The 22090-nt window shown below is 44.7% G+C and overlaps 1 long non-coding RNA gene across 2 annotated transcripts; it reads right to left on the bottom strand.

The window, feature by feature from the left end:
- Positions 1–19318: 19318 nt before the first annotated feature.
- Positions 19319–21872, bottom strand: LOC125514123 (uncharacterized). Of its 2 annotated transcripts, none has more exons than XR_007286268.2 (3): positions 20457–21872; positions 20310–20364; positions 19319–19572 (listed from the first exon to the last, which is right to left on the bottom strand). It is a non-coding gene; the product is annotated as an uncharacterized LOC125514123 (long non-coding RNA). The 2 variants fall into 2 exon arrangements; XR_007286269.2 differs by having other exon boundaries at positions 19319–19604.
- Between the last annotated feature and the right edge of the window lie 218 nt (positions 21873–22090).

Consider the following 22090-nt stretch of genomic DNA (forward strand, 5'->3'; position numbering starts at 1 on the left):
CATCTGATCAAGTTACTACCGAACCTCGTAGGTCAACCAGAGTAAGATCCGCACCACAGTGGTACGGTAATCCTGTTCTGGAAATCATGTTACTTGACCATGACGAACCTACGAACTATGAGAAAGCGATGATGAGCCCAGATTCTGCAAAATGGCTTGAGGCCATGAAATCTGTGATGGGATCCATGTATGAAAACAAAGTGTGGACTTTGGTTGACTCGCCCGATGATCGGTAGGCCATAGAGAATAAATGGATCTTCAAGTAGAAGACTGACGCTGGCGGTAATATTACTGTCTACAAAGCTTGACTTGTTGCAAAAATGTTTTCGACAAGGTCAAGGTGTTGACTACGATAAGATTTTCTCACTCGTATTGATGCTTAAAAGTCTGTCCGAATCATGTTAGCAGTTGCCGCATTTTATGAAATCTGGCAAATGGATGTCAAAACTGCATTCATTAATGGATTTCTTAAAGAAGAGTTGTATATGATGCAACCAGAAGGTTTTGTCGATCCTAAAGGTGCTAACAAAGTGAGCAAGCTCCGGCGATCCATTTATGGACTGGTGCAAGCCTCTCAGAGTTGGAATATACGCTTTGATAGTGTAATAAAAGCATATGGTTTTATACAGACTTGCGGTGAAGCCTGTATTTACAAGAAAGTGAGTGGGAGCACTACAGCATTTCTGATAAGTATATGTGAATGACATATTGTTGATTGGAAATAATGTAGAATTTTCTGGAAAGCATAAAGGAGCATTTGAAAGGAGTTTTTTAAAGAAAGACCTCGGTGAAGCTACTTACATATTGAGCATCAAGATCTATAGAGATAGATCAAAACGCTTGATATATTTTTCAATTAGTACATACCTTGGCAAGTTTTTGAAGTACTTCAAAATGGAATAGTCAAAGAAAGAGTTCTTGTCTGTGTTGCAAGGTGTGAAGTTCAGTAAGACTCGAAGCCCGACTATGACAGAAGATAGAGAGAGAATGAAAGTCATTCCCTATGCCTCAGCCATAGGTTCTATAAAGTATGCCATGCTGTGTACCAGACCTATTCTATACCCTGCCCTGAGTTTGGCAAGGGAGTACAATTTTTGATCTAGGAGTGGATCACTGGACAGCGGTCAAAATTATCCTTAGAGGACTAAGGAAATATTTCTCGGTTATGGAGGTGATAAAGAGTTCGTCGTAAAGAGTTACGTCGATGCAAGCTTTGACACCGATCTGGATGACTCTAAGTCACAATCCGGATACATATTGAAAGTGGGAAAAATTAGCTAAAGTAGCTCCGTGCAGAGCATTGTAGACATAGAAATTTGCTAAATACATACGGATCTGAATTTGGCAGACCCGTTGACTAAACTACTCTCACAAGCAAAACATGATCACACCTTAGTACTCTTTGGGTGTTAATCACATGGTGATGTGAACTAAGATTACTGACTCTAGTAAACCCTTTGAGTGTTGGTCACATGGCGATGTGAACTATGGGTGTTAATCACATGGTGATGTGAACTATTGGTGTTAAATCACATGGCGATGTGAACTAGATTATTAAATCTAGTGCAAGTGGGAGACTGGAGGAAATATGCCCTAGAGGCAATAATAAAGTTATTATTTATTTCCTTATTTCATGATAAATGTTTATTATTCATGCTAGAATTGTATTAACCGGAAACTTAGTACATGTGTGAATACATAGACATAACAAAGTATCCCTAGTATGCCTCTACTTGACTAGTTCGTTTATCAAAGATGGTTATGTTTCCTAACCATAGACATGTGTTGTCATTTGATGAACGGGATCACATCATTAGGAGAATGATGTGATGGACAAGACCCATTCGTTAGCTTAGCATTATGATCGTTACAGTTTCATTGCTACTGCTTTCTTCATGACTTATACATGTTCCTCAGACTATGAGATTATGAAACTCTCGAATACCGGAGGAACACCTTGTGTGCTATCAAACGTCACAACGTAACTGGGTGATTATAAAGATGCTCTACAGGTGTCTCCGATGATGTTTGTTGAGTTGGCACAGATCGAGATTAGGATTTGTCACTCCGTGTATCGGAGAGGTATCTCTGGGCCCTCTCGGTGATGCACATCACTATAAGCCTTGCAAGCATTGTGATTAATGAGTTAGTTGCGGGATGATGCATTACGGAACGAGTAAAGAGACTTGCCGGTAACGAGATTGAACTAGGTATTTAGATACCGACGATCGAATCTCGGGAAAGTAACATACCGATGACAAAGGTAACAACGTATATCGTTATGCAGTTTGACCGATAAAGATCTTCGTAGAATATGTTGGAGCCAATATGAACATCCAGGTTCCGCTATTGGTTATTGACCGGAGACATGTCTTGGTCATGTCTACATAGTTCGCGAACCCGTAGGGTCCGCACGCTTAACGTTCGGTGACGATCGGTATTATGAGTTTATGTGTTTTGATGAACCGAAGGTTGTTTGGAGTCCCAGATGTGATCACGGGCATGACGAGGAGTCTCGAAATGGTCGAGACATAAAGATCGATATATTGGATGACTATGTTTGGACATCAGAATGGTTCCGAGTGAGTTCGCACATTAACGGGAGTACCGGGGGGTTACCGGAACCCCCCGGGGAGTATATGGGCCCTAATGGGCTTTAGGGGAGAGAGGGAGGGGCTGCCTAGGGCAGGCCGCGCGCCCCCAAGGCCTAGTCCAAATTGGACTAGGGGGAGGGGCGGCGCCCCCTCCTTCCTTCTCTTCTCTCTTCCCTTTCCTACTCTCCTACTCCTACTACATGGAAAGGGGGGAATCCTACTTCCGGTGGGAGTAGGACTCCCCAGGGCGCGCCATAGTAGAGGGTCGGCCCTCCCCCTCCTCCACTCCTTTATATACGGGGAGGGGGGCACCCCATAGACACACAAGTTGATCATTGATCTTTTAGCCGTGTGCGGTGCCCCCGTCCACCATAATCCACCTCGGTCATATCATAGCGGTGCTTAGGCGAAGCCCTGTTCCGGTAGCATCCTCATCACCGTCAACACGCCGCCGTGCTGACGAAGCTCTCCCTCGACACTTTGCTGGATCGTGAGTTCGTGGGACGTCACTGAGCCGAACGTGTGCAGATCGCGAAGGTGCCGTACTTTCGGTACTAGGATCGGTCGATCGTGAAGACGTACGACTACATCAACCGCGTTGTCATAACGCTTTTGCTTACGGTCTACGAGGGGACGTGGACAACACTCTCCCCTCTCGTTGCTATGCATCACCATGATCTTGCGTGTTTGTAGGAAAATTTTGAAATTACTGCGTTCCCCAACATAGAGATGCCCTTAAGCCTTGAGCGAGGGTGGATAAGAGATGTGCGAGCGAGGCGGTGCCGACCTGTGGGGCTGAGTTGGGCATATAAGCTTCATGATGAGTAAAGCAACGACCAAGCTGAGTGAGGCGTTGCCGGCCGGTGGAGCTCCCTTGCCATAGACCGTCATGGCTGGGACCATGGCCGCTTGCCAACGGCGATCACCCATGACCACTTGGTCCGAGCACAAAAGTAAACAAGATGGAGATGATGACGACGATATGCCGATGATGGGGACATGTCCATCGCCTGATGTCGTGCTAACCTAAATAGTTGTGCAGTGCGAGTTTTTACCAAAAAAGCATCAAGTTAGTCGTTTTTCTATAGTTTTTGGGGATTTTGAAAAACTTGAGGACGGGTAGACGTCCATCGCCCGATGTCGTGCTAATCTAAATAGGTTGTGCAGTGTGAGTTTTTACAGGAAAAAACATCAAGTTGGTCATTTTTCTATAAACTTTTGGGCTTTTGAAAAACTTGGTTGTACGTATATGCGATTTGTTTAAATAGCCACACATTTTTTTATGTCGTTACAACCAAAATCACGTATAAGAAAATATGGTTCTTACGGACTGTACTGGTATAGTGTGTTTGGTAGTTTACGGGAAAGGGAATGAGAATTTGTGAGAGGGAGTTGGCTTGGGGGTTGTACTTGGGAAGTGGATGAAGAAGGCATTTCCTATTTGACGCTGCAGGCGTCGGTTATAGCTGTTTCAGCAACCGGCGCCTGCAGCGGCTCTACGTGGGCTCGACCTAATTTCCATTTTTCATGTTTCTTAAACTCTAGATAAAACTGCAAAAAATCAGCAAACCGGCACCTGCAGCGGCGCTACCTGGGCTCAGCCCAACTAACATTTTTCCTGTTTTTTAAACTCTAGATAAAACTGCAAAAAAGGCACTCAAGCTAGGATTCAAACCTGCGTCGCGGGCTATCAGGTATCGACGTATAACCAACTCAACCACTTCAACAGATGAGGTAGCATATTTTCATCCATTTATTTGTTCTTCTTTTTCCCTTTTTCTTTTTCTTTTCCTTTTTTCTCTATCCCTTTTTACTTTCTTTTTTCGAAATTCGTAATTGTTTTCTTTAAATAGATGGACTTCTTCTCTAAATCTATGAACTGATTTTTTTTTAAACTCGTGAACTTTTTCTTAAAATTGATGAACTTTATTTACAAAATCGATGAACTTTTTATCAAAATCAATGAACTTATTTTCAAAATCGGTGAACTTTTTTCAATTTAGGTGAACTTTTTCCAAATTTGATGAACTTTTTTCAAATCGATGAACATTTTTTCAAATTCGATGAACATTTTTCAAAATAGATGAACTTCTTTTGAATTCGTGAACTGTTTTTGAATACATGAACTTTTTCGAGTTGGTGAACTAATTTTTGAATATGCGAACTTTTTTTGCATGCTCATGAACTCCATCTGTAATATGTGAAGATATTTTCGAATAATTGAAATATATAAACACTATAGTGTAATGCGCAATAAATAGCGCGTCTATGATTCTATTCTTTAAATCTTTCGTGCTGTTAATAGGCAATAGTAGTTAGCTGGTGCACAAGCAAGGCTGCTACGGGCGCCAGTTCTCTTGCGCGGCGCTGAAGGCGTGGTATAAGAGGTCCCGATTAAGAGCATTTACAGCAGATCTTGAATAAGCTCGCCGCCTCTTATAATTCTGGCCAATAAACGGGAAAGTTTCAACCCGTGTAGATCCGGTAAATAAAAACCGGCCCATATATCCCCAGCTCCGCCGCTATATTTATCGGATCCCGACCGATTTAGAACTCCTATTCGTAATTAGAAGAATGTCCATGCGTTGCAACGGGGCAACATTAACTTTAAGAGTTCAATATTAATATTCTCATACATATTAAGTGAGATTGGCGATCTTTTTTACCACCAAATCCTCACACACACACACTCTCCTCTCTCTTCCTCACTCTCGCTCCCCCTCTCCCTATCTCTCTCTCTAACACACACATATATCCATCTTATTGGGTACGCGGCCATAATCCATCTATTTCACACACACATGCTAGTGCATAACAATATGGATTATGTGTATTATATTTGTTGTTGGGGATCGTAGCAGAATTTTAAAATTTTCTACGCATCACCAAGATCAATCTATGGAGTCATCTAGCAACGAGGGAGAGAGGAGTGCATCTACATACCCTTGTAGATCGCTAAGCGGAAGCGTTCAAGTGAACGGGGTTGATGGAGTCGTACTCGTCGTGATCCAAATCACCGATGATCCTAGCGCCGAACGGACGGCACCTCCGCGTTCAACACACGTACGGAACGGAGACGTCTCCCGCGCCTTGATCCAGCAAGGAGGAGGGAGAGGTTGAGGAAGAGGGCTCCAACAGCAGCATGACGGCGTGGTGGTGGTGGAGCTGCATTACTCCGGCAGGGCTTCGCCAAGCTCTTGCGGAGGAGGAGAAGTGTTGGGAAGGGGAGGGGCGGCGCCAGGGATGTTGTCTGCAGCCCTCCCCTTGCCCCTCTATTTATAGGGGAAGGAGGAAGGGGGTCGGCCCCCTCTAGATGAGATCTAGAGGGGGGGCGGCGGCCAAGGGGAGGGGGCTTGCCCCCCAAGCAAGGGGGGCACCCCTTTAGGGTTTCCCCCCAACCCTAGGCGCATGGGCCCAAGGGGGGATGCGGCCAGCCCATGTAGGGCTGGTTCCCTTTCCTCTACAGCCCATTAGGCCCTCCAAGAGAGGTGGCCCCTCCCGGTGGACCCCCGGAACCCCTCCGGTGGCCCCGGTACAATACCGATATGCCCCCGAACCTTTCCGGTGACCGTATGACAACTTCCTACATATAGATCTTCACCTTCGGACCATTCCGGAACTCCTCGTGACGTCCGGGATCTCATCCGGGACTCCGAACAACATTCGGTAATCACATACAAGTCTTCCTAACAACCCTAGCGTCACCGAACCTTAAGTGTGTAGACCCTACGGGTTTGGGAGACATGCAGACATGACCAAGACGACTCTCCGGTCAATAACCAACATCGGGATTTGGATACCCATGTTGGCTCCCACATGCTCCACGATGATCTCATCGGATGAACCACGATGTCAAGGATTTAATCAATCCCGTATACAATTCCCTTTGTCTAGCGGTACGATACTTGCCCGGGATTCGATCGTCGGCATCCCGATACCTTGTTCAATCTCGTTACCGGCAAGTCTCTTTACTCGTTCCGTAACACATCATACCATGATCAACTCCTTGGTCACATTGTGCACATTATGATGATGTCCTACCGAGTGGGCCCAGAGATACCTCTCCGTTTACACGGAGTGATAAATCCCAGTCTCGATTCGTGCCAACCCAACAGACACTTTCGGAGATACCTGTAGTGTACCTTTATAGCCACCCAGTTACGTTGTGACGTTTGGCACACCCAAAGCACTCCTACGGTATCCAGGAGTTGCACAATCTCATGGTCTAAGGAAATGATACTTGACATTAGAAAAGCTTTAGCAAACGAACTACACGATCTTGTGCTAGGCTTAGGATTGGGTCTTGTCCATCACATCATTCTCCTAATGATGTGATCCCGTTACCAACGACATCCAATGTCCATAGTCACGAAACCGTAACCATCTATTGATCAACGAGCTAGTCAACTAGAGGCTTACTAGGGACATGTTGTTGTCTATGTATCCACACATGTATCTGAGTTTCCTATCAATACAATTCTAGTATGGATAATAAACAATTATCATGAACAATGAAATATAATAATAACTAATTTATTATTGCCTCTAGGGCATATTTCCAACAGTCTCCCACTTGCACTAGAGTCAATAATCTCACATCGCCATGTGATTAACACTCACAGGTCACATCGCCAGGTGACCAACATCCAAAGAGTTTACTAGAGTCACTAATCTAGTTCACATCACTATGTGATTAATACTCAATGAGTTCTGGGTTTGATCATGTTATGCTTGTGAGAGAGGTTGTAGTCAACGGGTCTTGCCATATTCAGATCCCTATGTATTTCGCAAAACTTTATGTCATATCGTAGATGCTGCTACCACGTTCCACTTGGAGCTATTCCAAATTATTGCTCCATTAGACGTATCCGGTATCTCCACTCAAAGCTATCCAGATAGGTGTTAAGCTTGCATCGACGTAACTCTTTAAGTCGAACTCTTTATCACCTCCATAACCGAGAAACATTTCCTTATTCCTCTAAGGACAATTTTGACCGCTATCTGCAGATCCAGTCCTAGATCAACTTTGTACCCTCTTGCCAGACATGTGGCAAGGCACACATCAGGTGCGGTACTCAGCATGGCATACCGTATAGAGCCTATGACAAGAGCATAGGGGACGACCTTCGTCCTTCCTCTTTCTTCTGCCGTGGTCAAGCTTTGAGTCTTACTCAACTTCACACCTTACAACTCAGGTAAGAACCCCTTCCTTGACTGATCTATTTTGAATTCCTTCAAAAACATGTCAAGGTGTGCGTTCTTTGAAAGTATCATCAGGCGTCTTGATCTATCTCTATAGGTCTTGATGCCCAGTATGTAAGCAACTTTATCCAGGTCTTCCTTTGAAAACACCCTTCAAACAACCGTTTATGCTTTCCAGAAGTTCTACATTATTTCGGATCAACAATATGTCATCCACATATACTTATCAGAAATGTTGTAGTGCTCCCACTCACTTTCTTGTAAATACAAGTTTCTAGCAAACATTGTATAAACCTAAAAGCTTTGATCACTCCATCAAAGCATATATTCCGACTCCGAGATGCTTGCTCTAGTCCATAGAAGGATTGCTGGAGCCAGCATACCTTTTAGCATCCTTAGGATTGTCAAAACCTTTTATTGTATCACATACAACTTTTCTTACGAAAACTGGTAAGAAAACTTGTTTTGACATCCATCTGTAAGATTTCATAATCGAAAAATACAGCTAATGCTAACATGATTCCGATGGACTTAAGCATCGCTACGGGTGAGAAATTCTCATCGTAGTCAACTCCTTGAACTTGTGAAAAGACTCTTTCCCACAAGTCGAGCTTCATAGACGGTAACATTACCGCCCACGTCCGTCTTCTTCTTAAAGATCCATTTATCTCAATGGCTTGCCGATCATCGGGCAAGTCCACCAAAGTCCATACTTTGTTCTGATATATGGATCCTATCTCGGATTTCATGGCTTCTAACCATTTGTCGAAATACGGGCCCACCATCGCTTCTCCATAGCTCGTAGGTTCATTGTTGTCTAACAACATGATATCTAAGACAGGATTACCGTACCACTTAGGAGTAGTACATATCCTTGTCGACCTACGAGGTTCGATAGCAACTTGATCCGAAGCTTCATGATCACTATCATTAACTTCCTATTCAACAGACGTAGGCGCCACAGAAAACATCTTTTGTGTTGCATCACTCTCTAGTTGAAGTAAAGGTTCGACAACCTCATCAAGTTCTATCTTCCTCCCACTCAATTCTTTCAAGAGAAACTCCTTCTCGAGAAAGGACCCGTCCTTGCGACAAACAATTTGCCCTCGGATCTGAGATAGAAGGTATACCCAACTGTCACCCTTGGGTATCCTATGAAGATGTGTTTGTCCGCTTTGGGTTTGAGCTTCTCCGGCTGAAGCCCCAAGCATCGCATCCCCAAACGTTAAGAAACGACAACTTTGGTTTCTTGCCAAACCAATGTTCTTATGACGTCGTCTCAACAGACTTAGATGGTGTCCTATCTAAAGTGAATGCAGCTGCCTCTAACGCATAACCTCAAAATGAAAACGGTAGATTGGTAAGAGACATCATAGATCGCACCATATCTCATAAGGTTCGATTACGACGTCCGGACACACCATAATCCAGTGGTGTTCCAGGTGGCTTCAACTGTGAAACAATTCCACAATGTCTTAAGTGTTTGCCAAACTCATAACTCAGATATTCTCATTGATCAGATCGTAGGAATTTGATCTTCTTGTTATGATGATTCTTAACTTCACTGTGAAATCGCTTGAACTTTTCAAACGTTTCAGACTTGTGCACCATTAAGTAGATATACCTATATCTACCCAAATCGTCAGTGAAGATGAGAAAATAGCGATATCCACCGCACGCTTTAATTCTCATTAGATCACACGCATCAGCATGCATGATTTCCAACAAGTCACTTGCCCGTTTCATTGTACCTGAAAACGGGGTCTTAGTCATCCTGCCCATGAGGCATGGCTCGCATGTGTCAAGTGATTCAAAATCAAGTGACTCCAAACATCCGTCGACATGGAGTTTCTTCATGCATCTTACGCCAATATGACCTAAGGGGCAGCGCCACGAGAAAGTGGTACTATCATTATTAACTCTACATCTTTTGGCATGAACATGTGTATTACCACGACCGAGATTCAATGAACCATTCACATAGGGTGCATGACCATGAAAGGTATCATTCATGTAAACAGAATAACCATTATTCTCTAATTTAAATGAATAACTGTATTGCAATGAACATGATCTAATCATATTCATGCTCAACGTAGACACCTAATAACATTTATCTAGGTTCAACACTAATCCCGAAGTCAGATGGAGCGTGCGATGGTGATCTCATCAACTTTGGAAACACTTCCAACACACATCATCACCTCGCCCTTAGCCAGTCTCTGTTTAGTCTATAGCTTTTGCTTCAAGTCACCAATAATAGCAACTGAACCGGTATCCAATACCCAGGTGCTACCAGGAGTACTAGTGAGGTACACATTAATAACACGTATATACTTTGTTGAAGTTGCCAGCCTTCTTATCTACCATGCATTTGGGGTAATTCCGCTACCAGTGACCGTTCCCCTTACAATAGAAGCACTCAGTCTCGGGTTTGGGCTCAACCTTGGGTTCCTTCACTGGAGCGGCAACTGGTTTGCCATCCATGAAGTTTCCCTTCTAGACCTTGCCCTTCTTGAAACTAGTGGTCTTGTTAAACCATCAACACTTGATGCTCCTTCTTGATTTCTACCTTTTGCGGTCTTAAGCACCGCGAACAGCTCCGGGATCAACTCCATCCCTTGCATGTCATAGTTCATCACGAAGATCTAGTAGCTTAGTGATAGTGGCTAGAGAACTCTATCAATCACTATCTTATCTGGAAGTTTAACTCCCACTTGATTTAAGTGATTGTAGCATTCAGAAATTCTGAGCACATGCTCACTAGTTGAGCTATTCTCCTCCATCTTGTTGGCTAAAGAACTTGTCAGAGGTCTCACACCTCTCAACACGGGCATGAGCTTGAAATCCCAATTTCAGCTCTTGGAACATCTCATATGTTCTATGGCGTTTAAAACGTCATTGGAATCCCGATTCCAAGCCGTAAAGTATGGTGCACTAAACTATCAAGTAGTCATCAGGACGTGTCTGTCAGGTGTTCACAACATCCACAGACGATGTTGTAGGGGTTTGCACATCAAGCGGTGCATCAAAGACGTAAGCCTTCTGTGTAGCAGTGAGGACACTCCTTGGACTACGGACCTAGTCTGCATCATTGCTTACAATATCTTTCAACTTAATATTTCTCTAGGAACGAATTGAAACAGGGAGCTACAACGTGAGCTATTTATCTACAACATATTTGCAAAGACAATTTAGACTATGTTCATGATAATTGAGTTCATCTAATCAAATTATTTAATGAACTCCCACTCAGATAGACATCCCTCTAGTCATCTAAGTGAAACATGATCCGAGTCAACTAGGCCGTGTCCGATCATCACGTGAGACGGACTAGTCAACATCGGTGACCATCTTCATGTTGATCGTATCTTCTATACGACTCATGCTCGACCTTTCGGTCTTCCGTGTTCCGAGGCCATGTCTGTACATGCTAGGCTCGTCAAGTCAACCTAAGTGTATTGCGTGTGTAAATCTGGCTTACACCCGTTGTATTCGAACGTTAGAATCTATCACACCCGATCATCACGTGGTGCTTCGAAACAATGAACCTTCGCAACGGTGCACAGTTAGGGGGAACACTTTCTTGAAATTATTGCGAGGGATCATCTTATTTAAGCTACCGTCGTTCTAAGCAAATAAGATGTAAAACATGATAAACATCACATGCAATCAAATAGTGACATGATATGGCCAATATCATTTTGCTCCTTTTGATCTCCATCTTCGGGGCTCCATGATCATCGTTGTCACCGGCATGACACCATGATCTCCATCATCGTGTCTTCTTGAAGTTGTCTCGTTATCTATTACTTCTACTACTATGGCTAACGCTTTAGCAATAAAGTAAAGTAATTACATGACGTTTATGTTGACACGCAGGTCATAAATAAATAAAGACAACTCCTATGGCTCCTGCCGGTTGTCATACTCATCGACATGCAAGTCGTGATTCCTATTACAAGAACATGATCATCTCATACATCACATATATCATTCATCACATCCTTTGGCCATATCACATCACAAAACACTTGCTGCAAAAACAAGTTAGAGGTCCTCTAATCGTTGTTGCAAGTTTTTACGTGGCTGCTATAGGTTTCTAGCAAGAACGTTTCTCACCTACGCCAAAACCACAACGTGAATTGCCAATTTCTATTTACCCTTCATAAGGACCCTGTTCATCGAATCCAATCCGACTAAAGTGGGAGAGACAGACACCCGCCAGCCACCTTATGCAACTAGTGCATGTCATTCGGTGGAACCGATCTCACGTAAGCATATGTGTAAGGTTGGTCCGGGCTGCTTCATCCCACAATGCCGCCGGATCAAGATAAGACTAGTGAAGGCAAGATAATTGACAATATCGACGCCCACAACTGCTTTGTGTTCTACTCGTGCATAGTAATTACGCATAGACCTAGCTCTGATACCACTGTTGGGGATCGTAGCAGAATTTTAAAATTTTCTACGCATCACCAAGATCAATCTATGGAGTCATCTAGCAACGAGGGAGAGAGGAGTGCATCTACATACCCTTGTAGATCGCTAAGAGGAAGCGTTCAAGTGAACGGGGTTGATGGAGTTGTACTCGTCGTGATCCAAATCACCGATGATCCTAGCGCTGAACGGACGGCACCTCTGCGTTCAACACACGTACGGAACAGAGACGTCTCCCGCGCCTTGATACAACAAGGAGGAGGGAGAGGTTGAGGAAGAGGGCTCCAACAGCAGCACGACGACGTGATGGTGGTGGAGCTGCAGTACTCCGGCAGGGCTTCGCCAAGCTCTTGCGGAGGAGGAGAAGTGTTGGGGAGGGGAGGGGCTGCGCCAGGGATGTTGTCTACAGCCCTCCCCTTGCCCCTCTATTTATAAGGGAAGGAGGAAGGGGGCCGGCCCCCTCTAGATGAGATCTAGAGGGGGGACGGCGGCCAAGAGGAGGGGGCTTGCCCCCCAAGCAAGGGGGGCGCCCCCTTTAGGGTTCCCCCCCCCCAACCCTAGGCGCATGGGCCCAAGGGGGGATGCGGCCAGCACATGTAGGGCTGGTTCCCTTTCCTCTACAGCCCATTAGGCCCTCCGAGAGAGGTGGCCCCTCCCGGTGGACCCCCGGAACCCCTCCGGTGGCCCCGGTACAATACCGATATGCCCCCGAACCTTTCCGGTGACCGTATGACAACTTCGTACATATAAATCTTCACCTCCGGACCATTCCGGAACTCCTCGTGACGTCCGGGATCTCATCCGGGACTCCGAACAACATTCAGTAATCACATACAAGTCTTCCTAACAACCTTAGCGTCACTGAACCTTAAGTGTGTAGACCCTACGGGTTCGGGAGACATGCAGACATGACCGAGACGACTCTACGGTCAATAACCAACAGCGGGATCTGAATACCCATGTTGGCTCCCACATGCTCCACGATGATCTCATCGGATGAACCACGATGTCAAGGATTTAATCAATCCCGTATACAATTCCCTTTGTCTAGCAGTATGATACTTGCCTGAGATTCGATCATCGGTATCCCGATACCTTGTTCAATCTCGTTACCGGCAAGTCTTCTTACTCGTTCCGTAACACATCATCCCGTGATAAACTCCTTGGTCACATTGTGCACATTATGATGATGTCCTACCGAGTGGGCCCAGAGATACCTCTCCGTTTACACGGAGTGACAAATCCCACTCTCGATTCGTGCCAACCCAACAGACACTTTTGGAGATACCTGTAGTGTACCTTTATAGCCACCCAGTTACGTTGTGACGTTTGGCACACCCAAAGCACTCCTACGGTATCCGGGAGTTGCACAATCTCATGGTCTAAGGAAATGATACTTGACATTAGAAAAGCTTTAGCAAACAAACTACACGATCTTGTGCTAGGCTTAGGATTGGGTCTTGTCCATCACATCATTCTCCTAATGATGTGATCTCGTTATCAACGACATCCAATGTCCATGGTCAGGAAACCGTAACCATCTATTGATCAACGAGCTAGTCAAATAGAGGCTTACTAGGGACATGTTGTTGTCTATGTATCCACACATGTATCTGAGTTTCCTATCAATACAATTCTAGCATGGATAATAAACGATTATCATGGACAATGAAATATAATAATAACTAATTTATTATTACCTCTAGGGCATATTTCCAACATTTGCCACCACAACCGAGGGAATTAATTTCATGTAAATTGGCCAGCCACAGCTCCATATTGCAACAGGGCAACATTAACTTTAAGAGTCCAATATTAATATTCTCATACATATCAAGTGACATTGGCGACCTTTTTATCATCAAATCCTCAGACACACACTCTCTCCCTCCCTCTTCCTCAGTCGCTCTCCCCCCTCCCTCTCTCTCTCTCTCTAACACACACATATCCATCTTATTGGGTACGGGATCATAATCCATCTATTTCACACACACTAGTGCATAACAATATGGATTATGTGTATTATATTTGCCACCACAACGGAAGGAATTAATTTCATGTAAATCGGCCAGCCACAGCTCCAAGAATACGCGGAGAAGGTGGTCCGGGTCGGCGTCGGCTCCGTCCGGCGCAGGCCACGGGCCCGCTTCCAAGTGCGCCTGCGCGCCGACCACCCACGCCGGGTCCTTCAAGTGCCGCTTCCACCGCACCAACTCACAGGGCTACGGCACGGCCAGGGACAGGGAAGCCGCCCTTCTTTGCCCCCTTCATCGACCGCGGCCAACACGGTGCCGCGGCACCCGGCCTCACCGTCCTCGTCCTCCTGCACCGTCGCGACCCAGTGACGCAGCACAAGCATCGGCCTCGAGAATCAAGAACGCTCGACAACGGAGAGGGAAGGGAAGATCATATACATGTCATAAGAAAGGAAGTTTATTTACTGCTCCCTCAATGTATTGTTTCCTTTGTTTGGAGATTGATTATCGTCCGTGAGTTAAAGTAAGGTTAATGTGATTGAGCGATTTTTTTGAAAATCAATTATTTGTTTTCTAATTAATGTGATTGAGTGATTTAAGGTAGGGTTAATTAATTTAGATTTGATCTTTAGAGATTGTTCGTGGTTGATTTTACATTACTAAATAACTTGCGCCAGTATGGAAAGTTCTGATCTGTTCAAATTTCTTTCGTTGTGTGAGAGGGTGATGCGAAAATAAACCGATGAAGTGGGGGAGGGGACGAAAAAAAATCTATGGAAAAAACCAGCGAATGTGGGAGGAGGTACCAAAAAAACCATGAAAGATGAGACAAAAAAATCTGAAAGCAAGACTACCAACTGCTCCATTAGCAATAGAGATATCCCATACCAGCCTCCGCCGCACTTCCCCTCTCTCTGGCACCAAATCCACCTACTCCGACAGTTGATTCTCGTGCCCACAAGCCCTTCTGAGTGGAGGAATGTTGAGCGGAGGTCGCGGGCGTGGTGGCCAAGGGGGGCGCGGCGGCTCACCGCCGCACAAGCAAGGCCGCACGACGACAAAGCCGGCAGATCCATCCGCCCCCTGGTAGAGGAATGGCGTCGCGTTTAGGCGAGGCCGGCAGATGATGCGGGTCATGAGTGCGTACAATAATAAGTATGAACAGTCAATGTAACACAATCCCTGAAGGGGAATCCTACAATGTTAATATAGGCATTGTTGATGAATTCTTTGGAGGGTCGAATACATGTAATACTATATATCTCACATGGTATATCTATGTACAAGAAGACTACCTATTGTATTGGCATGGGCGTAACTTATCTTTTAGTGTAATTGAGCCATGGTCAATGCAATGTTGTAAATTCAAAATCTTCTTCAAAGTGAGTTTTTGCATTTAAGAAAAAGGGTTTTCCCCCGCTTTATATTATAAAGCATCCAACCGATACATCCAACTTGCCGGGGCTGCAGCACAACCAAGCCCAAAAGGAAAAAACAAGAGAAAGAAAAAAGAAACAAATGCCGACACCGGCAGATCAACTAAGCGACGAAGACCGGAAACCGTTGCACCCTACGGAGAAGTACCACCGCGTTCCTAGCATTCCGGAGCGTCGTGTACCAAGAAACACCTTCAAGAAGGAATGCGACAGCGCCGCCGCTGATGCCCGAACGGGTCCTAGAGTTTCCCCCGGTACGCGAAGGGCAGTGGGGAAGGGGTATACCCGACGCCCTTCAGGAAGGTCCGGCGGCGCCCGCAAGCGTCACCGCGTCGGAGCCGGACGAGCCGCCAGGGATTTCTCCCGACCCAAACAACCACTACCACCCCGGACACTCCGTAATGCACCACCCAATCTGCCGCCCACTAGCCTGTGCCACCACGGTCACCGCACCAACAACGCCGTCTCACTTGGGCCGCCAACACGAGACCTGGGAGCAGGCAAAGGAGACAACGGCCACGAGGGCAACAACTCGACCGACGGGAGGGGACATCCTCCATCGCTCTCGCGAGCCGACCGGACGCGGCGACAAGGACTTGCCAGGCCACGACGGCCCAGCCGGACCCATATGGGTCCGGACAGTCCCTATCCCCACGCTGCAGCACGCCGGCCAACGAAGCCAGTACCGCCCGTAGACCACCGACACCTCGCCACCGCCAGGGAGCAACGCCGCAGTGCCGAGCCGCCGGCCCGCGCCAGCACAAATCGGGCCCTAAAGGGCCTAGATCTGGGCCGAGCGGGCACCACCAGCCGCCAGCACCACCGCGCCACCCGCGACCAACGGCCGCGTCGCCGTGCCAAGGGCACCCATGGCCCACGGGACCGCCGCCGAGCCACACCGCTGCAGCCGAGCAGCACCGCCGCGGTCAGGGGGCCCCCGCGCCCCCCAACACGCGTGCGGGGAAGGAATAGCCCGCTGCCGCCAGCGCCGCGCGGGCAGGGCCCGGCGGACCACGCCGACGGCGGCGGGGGGAGAAGGACGGGAGGGAGGGCGGAGGAGAGGGAAGAGGTAGGGGGTTCGCCCGCCGCTCGGGGGGGAGCGAGCGAACGAGGCCGGTGAAGGAGGGAGGAAGGGGCGCGGGACGGGCCGGGGCGCGCGCGGCGGCGGCTGGCGACGGCGGGAGGAGGCTAGGGCGGCGGCGGTGGCAGAGGGAACCCTAGTGGGGGCGGGAGGGAGCGGGAGCACTACCGGCTTCTTCGAGTTTTTGCATTTATTGGAGTTCTGCCTTGTTTCCAGGTTTGCGCGCAGTCAGCTTTCCCTTTAAGATTGAGAATTAGTTCCATCTCCAAAGACGTATGCTTTACTTTTTTTTTTCTTAAAGACAATCTGTGAATATGCCAATGAAGTCGTCTGGGTTCTTTTTCCTTGCAATTAGAAACACTGTCTTCTTAATTTGTGGCAACGAACACAACAACCAACAGGTTATTCTGGCTAACTTATACTTTGCTTTGGAAGGCATTAAGACAAACCTTTATCTTTTTATTATTATTTTCAAAGCTTTAGCATCAGCCTATGTTGGATCGGCGCTGTTCGTATGCTTAAATTGTGAGCTTTCTTCTTGCAAGTGCATACTCCATCAAGGCAAGTACCACTTTATCATGCTGTAAACTGCAAAGCATCAGAATTGAAGTGTAGCAAAATGCACTTTCCTTGATTTTTATTTGCGAGTCAATCCATTTTTTCTACTACTAGGAATATGCATTCTTTTACAACCATTTTCCCCTCTTACTGTTGTGATCAAGTTATAGCAATCCAGAGATACTAAAAGTTTGTTTGTCCTCAGGCCTATGACGATGATGATTAATTAGACATACTGATCATAAGAATACCTTAATATTTTATGAGCTTGGTCCTTTTATAAGTACAAATACATGTGAGCATGAAAAATAATGGCATGCATGTATATTTGATGGTTTATCCTCCTTCTCACATTGTGATGTGTGACGTCTCAGTCACTTTCAGTTTGTGACTGATGCCTACATACTGTTGGGCAATGTTTTAATCTATGGATCACCAGAATGACCCGGTTAAAAATTTCTAATCTTAGGACTGCTCGCCCTCAAACCGACTGGGGCCATTTCTCTTATTAAAAAAGACAACATAGACGTATGCACAGGCTTTTCGATGGGCTGCAGTGTCACCGCGCCTCTGCATGCTAGTTAATCTATCAATGTAAACTATGCCACCTCATTAAATCGTGCATTCATTTTCCCTTGGGAATCAAGTCATGCATCTCAATAACTATTCAATTTTCACGCTAATTTTTGTGTGGTCATGAACGATACACTCGTCAGACGTTTGAAGAAAAAACATATAGTTCACGCTTTCTTTTTTCTTTTTTTATACACCATCTTGTCATATACTTTGATTGTATAAAATCATGAGCTAATAACACTCTTACATTTATATTGTAATTAGTTTTAGGTGTTTTAAGCACTTATTGATTATTGATGCATTTGTTTTAACATGGTTTCCGTGTTAGCGCGCAAAGCATCATCTAATTTTGTTAGTCCATAAGTCCAAACGAATGAGATATGAGCGGCGACTTATCGGAGAAGCTGGGAGGGGACGGTTTATAGAAGAAGCCACCCCCAAAAAGAATATCTACTATTCAATCCTTTTGGTTATCTTTTTGAGTAATTTGACCAGGTCATGCATCTCAATGACTATTCAATTTTCACACTAATTTTTGTGTGGTCATGAACGATATACACGTCAGACGTTTGAAGAAAAAACATATAGTTCACGCTTTCTTTTTTCTTTTTATACACCATCTTGTCATATACTTTGATTGCATAAAATCGTGAGCTAATAACACTCTTACATTTATATTGTAATTAGTTTTAGGTGTTTTAAGCACTTATTGATTATTGATGCATTTGTTTTAACACGGTTTCCGTGTCAGCGCGCAAAGCATCATCTAATTTTGTTAGTCCATAAGTCCAAACGAATGAGATATGAGCGGCGACTTATCGGAGAAGCTGGGGGGGGGGGGGCGGTTTATAGAAGAAGCCACCCCCAAAAAGAATATCTACTATTCAATCCTTTTGGTTATCTTTTTGAGTAATTTGACCAGGTCATGCATCTCAATAACTATTCAATTTTCACACTAATTTTTGTGTGGTCATGAACGATATACACGTCAGACGTTTGAAGAAAAAACATATAGTTCACGCTTTCTTTTTTCTTTTTATACACCATCTTGTCATATACTTTGATTGCATAAAATCGTGAGCTAATAACACTCTTACATTTATATTGTAATTAGTTTTAGGTGTTTTAAGCACTTATTGATTATTGATGCATTTGTTTTAACACGGTTTCCGTGTCAGCGCGCAAAGCATCATCTAATTTTGTTAGTCCATAAGTCCAAACGAATGAGATATGAGCGGCGACTTATCGGAGAAGCTCGGGGGGGGGGGGGGGGGGGGGGACGGTTTATAGAAGAAGCCACCCCCAAAAAGAATATCTACTATTCAATCCTTTTGGTTATCTTTTTGAGTAACTAGATGATTCCCCGCGCGTTGCTGCAGAAATTTTGCCTAAATTTGATGTTATGCGTTGTTAAGGAAGATCAATCCTCCTACTTATATCATTCAAGTTTAGACAAAGAGACCAACAATCAATTACCGCAGAACCAACCGGTTAAAGTTTTCCAATATACGCTACCATTGAGCTGTTGCCAAGCTTTCAAATAAAAAATAGCTTCCTAATTCTCATGTTTTCATCCATTCTTTAAAGAATAATTTGAAACAAAGTGAGTAATAGAGAAAATTTGAAAGACCGCACTTGTCTGAAATTTTAAATCTCATAATATGCATAATCATTTCCATGTACATCTTCATCCATGCTTGAGTGGAGAGCTGTCAAGTTGAACTTGTTGCATGTTAGGAAACTACATAATCAAGACAAAAGCAACATGTGAACATCAAGATACTTTTGTTATTTAGAGAAGATACATTTATTTTGCATTAAAATCAATTAGTATTAGAATAACTTTTGGATTTCACAAAGTAATTTCACCAGACATCTTTAGCAATATACAATAGTAAGATGTTGGAAAATGTGATCCTAAAAAGGGAATGGAAGAATAGGAGTTGCGAGTGGATGATAGTATTGCCTTCCCCAATGGCTCAGTAACACGGCTGATAACATCTAGGATTTTGCGCAAAATCGACTATAGGGAAAATTAGATCAAATGATAACATTTTTGTAGGTCTTAGTTGATTTTTTTAGGATTACGAGTGTACCTAAATAGTCGTTACACTTGTATCTTTGTGAAACTCTTTCGGTGTGGCTGACCAGATAAAATGAGCAAATGTAATGTAGAATGTTCAACAAAGTTTAACCATAATGTTCATAATTCCTGTTCCCACAAAACTTCATAATTTAGGGAGCACTATATAGTTTCAGTGATCTGTGATCGACCATGTTAAAGATGAAATTGTAGAATAATTTATTTATGCCTCCATACTATATGCCTTTTTTCTAACATCTACATGAAACACTTATACAAAGGGAAGTATAGAGAAAATTATTGTGGAATTCATAAAAAAGGAAGCAAGCCATAATGATCTGCAGTAAAACATTTATGACTTACCTCAGAAACGTAAATATGCATATACCTTCAGACTATTGCATGTATTGGAAGTAACCTTCAGAAAGAGAATGCAAATTAGAAAAAAGTTAAGAGTTAGACCGCAGCAAGTAAGACATCACTTGAAATTGCTTCAGTTATTTTGTTTACCAGTTATTCCGAAGAAAATGATTACCAGCTAGCACACAGTGTATAATTTGTCCTCCAGAAGCATGAAAGAAGACGACGACTTTAGTACCCTTTTCAGGAAAGAAGCAAGATAATTTATGATGCTCTATTTACATATCAAGATCTTTAACAAAAACAGCTTGAGATAGATAGATATGGCACTTACAGATGGTGCTACTGAAGGGCCCGTAGAAGCTGAAAATCAACAGGAATAACTTGCTTCTTGTTAACTTAAGACATGGAACGGGTTTTTTAACCATACGCGAGAACTGAATGTGTTGAATTAACATTAATAAAAGTACAAACGACCTTAAAACCTTACAACACTGAACAACCGAGGGAACAAACAACAACTAATGCACATACTAACCAAGCACACTATAGCAAGGAAACAACAGTAAATGAAAACTTTAGCAACTCATCTAGCCACGTGAAATAGGAGAATGACCCGACTGTATAAATAGCCATGAAAATGTGCAGCGGTTATAGAATTCCTAGAATTTTGTATATAACCTACAGAACTTCCAAGCAAACATATTCGTTCAGATCATCAAGATGAGAAAGGCCATGCTAGCTGGCGACTGCTACTGCTGCATACAGCTACTTTTCAACGTATACCTAGTATCGTACCTGAAAGAAGCAGGCTTCGTAGCAAAGTCCTGTAGCGATGCATAATGCACACCATCATGTTTCTTCTCTCTCATATCCTCATGACATATATCATTTTGAAACAGGTTGAATTAAGCCAAACCAAACTGAAGCATTTATTTTAGCTCGCCCTTCTATACCATCCAAAATTCGGAGAGTCATCAAAACAACTATCCGCTATCAGAAACACCAAGAGTCTGTCTAATCAGCCTCTAATCATAGGGAGAAAGATGTCGTGCTTGCTCACAGATGCCCATACCTTAGCATCAGCTTGGAAAAGCAATTCCACCATTCCTGCAGTATAATCTGGTCTGTGAATTAGCCGGGGCGGAACCTGCGGGAGGAGATGGATCTATCGCCCCTCCAAGCCGTCGCTCTGAACGGAGCCCTGCCCGTCCTCACCACCAGCCCGACCCTCAGAGGACCAGCGCCACGGGCATATGTTACCCGCGTTCAGGCAGAACACCGGCAATTTCTCCGGCAGGGGCAGCGCGATAGCCGCCACATGCCCTATCCTTCTCATCTCTTCGATCGGCAGGTGGAAGGAGTCGAGCAGCCACCCGGTTGTTGGGTGTAGGTACATGTGCTAGCGGCGACCGGATGGGAGAGATTAGGAGGTCTCAGGAGGAAGATTTGTTTGGGGGCTAAGAAGGCAGACCGATGGAAGCAGAGAACGGGTTGGGAATTAAAGGAGGAAGTGGAAGTGGAATGGGAAGGGGGGCGTTTTGTGTGGCTTGCGAGAGCACTGAATCAGAGTGAAAGGGTGCTCGTGAGGACATATTGTATTGGGCCTTTAGCAGTAACTGAAGGCTTATGTGGCAGGGTTGCTGCATTGGTTGGTCCCGTATGTAAGTTGGTGGAGAACGTTGCAGAAAACAAAAATTTTCCTACTCGTTTCACCAAGATCCATCTAGGAGTTCATCTAGCAACGAGTGATTAGATGCATCTACGTACCTTGTAGATCGCGA

Source organism: Triticum urartu, chromosome 6A, assembly GCF_056163025.1.
Source record: "Triticum urartu cultivar PI428250 chromosome 6A, HENAU_Tu73, whole genome shotgun sequence".
Taxonomy (NCBI): domain Eukaryota; kingdom Viridiplantae; phylum Streptophyta; class Magnoliopsida; order Poales; family Poaceae; genus Triticum; species Triticum urartu.